The following is a 2,409-nucleotide window of genomic DNA, read 5'->3' as shown; positions in this document are numbered from 1 at the left end:
GGTTGTTAACTCCGGTCATTTTTCCTTTCTTTCTTTCTTTTCTTTGGTAGTAGAGTTTGTGTGTTTCCCTTCTTCAAGTTGTGCTGGTGAAGGGTCTTTAGATGTCTGAGTTATTGTGGGCATTGTTGGACTCCTTGGTTTGTGATTTTCCTTCAATTACTTTCTGAAGGGCTGGATTTGTGGCTACGTATTGTTTAAATTTGTTTTTATCCTGGAAAACTTTGTTTTCTCCATTTATAGTGAACGAAAGCTTGGCTGGGTATAGTAGTCTGGGCTTGCATCCATGGTCTCGTAGTTTCTGCAGTATGTCTATCCAGGACCTTCTGGCTTTAAAAATATGGAACGCTTCACGAATTTGCGTGTCATCCTTGCGCAGGGGCCATGCTAATCTTCTCTGTATCGTTCCAATTTTAGTATATGTGCTGCCGAAGCGAGCACCCCTGAGTTCTTAAATGTAACAGATTTCTTATTAAAGTGTAAATTCTCAAGATTTGTAGAAATTGAACAGATACGTGTAGCCACCAAGACTGAGACTGTGATTGTTTGGGACTTTAGAATAAGAACAACCGCAGTAGCCAACTACCTATATTCTCATTCTCTCTCTCTCTCTCTCTCTCTCTCTCTCTCTCTCTTTCTCTCTCTCTCTCTCTCTTTCTCTCTTCTATGATTTTTTCAAACTTATTCCTGGTGCTCAATTTGATTTCTGTTTGACATTTTATAAAGTGAAAGAGAAATGAAGGCATGCCCACAAGAATGAATCATTGAATATCCATGAAGCTAATGGCATTTTGTGTATTGCACTGCAAATATTCTAATAATATAGGAACAGGAAAATGCAATAGTCCAGATGACTTCTTGCTACACCTTGATATCAATATGGTATAGTGCAAAACTATTTTGCTTGAATAGGTCTGGAGATATAGAAAATTGGGGGAGGAAGGGTGAATATTATCAAACACATTGTATAAAATTCTCAAAGTATTAATAAAAACACGTTTTATTAAATATATGACTTGGGTGACAACCCCAAAGCATGTTCAGCTATTCCTGTGGAATAGTAAGACAGTATACAGAAGACAATAAAAAACAAAATACTCTTAAAAAGTGCCCTGTTATTGTCAAAAAATAAAATGAGGAAAGTTTCGGTTTTAGTTCAAAAACAATTGCAAATTACTCCTGGGACTAGGGAGTGAGGAGGCTGTTCTAGTTAAAGAATGACAGCGAACCCAAAACACCCAGCATGTCTATTTTAAGGGTCAAAAGATAAGATAATTTAAACAATAATGAAACTATGTGAATCACTGGGATTGGAATGGCCAAAAGAGTAAAAGCTAATAACCTTAGAGTCTACGCTAGAAAAACAGGTGTATTCTTAACCCAAGTTTGAAAGTATGTTGAAATGTGCTAATTAAAGGCTGGTAACTAACACACCCATAATTCTGAGTGAGAACATGTCAAAGGAACAAGGATGTGATAAAGAAACCGTGTGGCGACAAAGAAGAGAATGCTGTTGTTACAGTTCTACCCCACAGCGTTAGAACTTCAAAGCCAGATAAAAACAGTAGCAACAATGAAAAGGGGCAGACATTTGTAAGATAAATACTCATCATGACAGTGGAGATTGTTTCAGATAGTGGATCTCTTAAGCAGTGCAATGAGCTTACTCATGGAACTCAAAGTTCCTGTCTCTAGTGGGATGTGAAGCACAAAGTGGATGAGGACTTACTAGAAATGCAAGTGTTGCTAATTTCTACTTCAGGCTATGGCAATGGGAAAGGATAATATTTAAATCAGCCCCAACTCAAAATTTCTCTATTTCAACTGAAGGTGGGAGAAAGAGCATTTCAATGTTGATGAACTCATAGGGGCATTAATAAATACCACAGATAGAAAGTGCCTGCTGACCACTGGGACCAAGTTGGAATCCCTACATATTTTAATTATATAAGCAGTGGTCTTAAAACTTGCTCAAGGATGTGATATTATCCCACACTTTCAGAGCTATACTTCTTTTATTAATGTGATATTGCTCAAAGTGATCATTTTGAAAAAAACACCTATATGATTTTTTTATGCCTAGACATCATTATTCTGGGTTTATGTAATAAACCATAATATTTTTCTATCACCACAACTGGTAGTGCCATAATAAGCCCTTGCCCCCTCATACTAATCTCATTGAAGATACTCTTGTTTTATTTCATATATGCACAAAATAATACAAGTCCAATATGCAAGAAGGTCTGAAATATGTCAAACAAGTCCATAAATCTAAGTCAGATTTCATACATGACAAATAACCATTATCAATCTCATGCTAAGTGAGTGTTTAAATTTTCAGAAATCAAAACAATTGAAAATAAAATCAATCATCATAAAAATCAGAGCCATAGTTCATCAGTCATGAGA

General features: G+C 36.1%; 1 non-coding gene across 1 annotated transcript; it reads right to left on the bottom strand.

Annotated features, from left to right (window-relative positions):
- Positions 1-331: 331 nt before the first annotated feature.
- LOC130870633 (U6 spliceosomal RNA) lies at positions 332-438 on the bottom strand. Its single transcript, XR_009056769.1, has one exon. It is a non-coding gene; the product is annotated as a U6 spliceosomal RNA (small nuclear RNA).
- Positions 439-2,409: the final 1,971 nt, after the last annotated feature.

Source organism: Chionomys nivalis, chromosome 2 (genome assembly GCF_950005125.1).
Source record: "Chionomys nivalis chromosome 2, mChiNiv1.1, whole genome shotgun sequence".
In the NCBI taxonomy this organism is placed as follows: domain Eukaryota; kingdom Metazoa; phylum Chordata; class Mammalia; order Rodentia; family Cricetidae; genus Chionomys; species Chionomys nivalis.
Note: the sequence above shows the minus strand (reverse complement) of the source record. Positions and strands in the feature narration are given on the sequence as shown.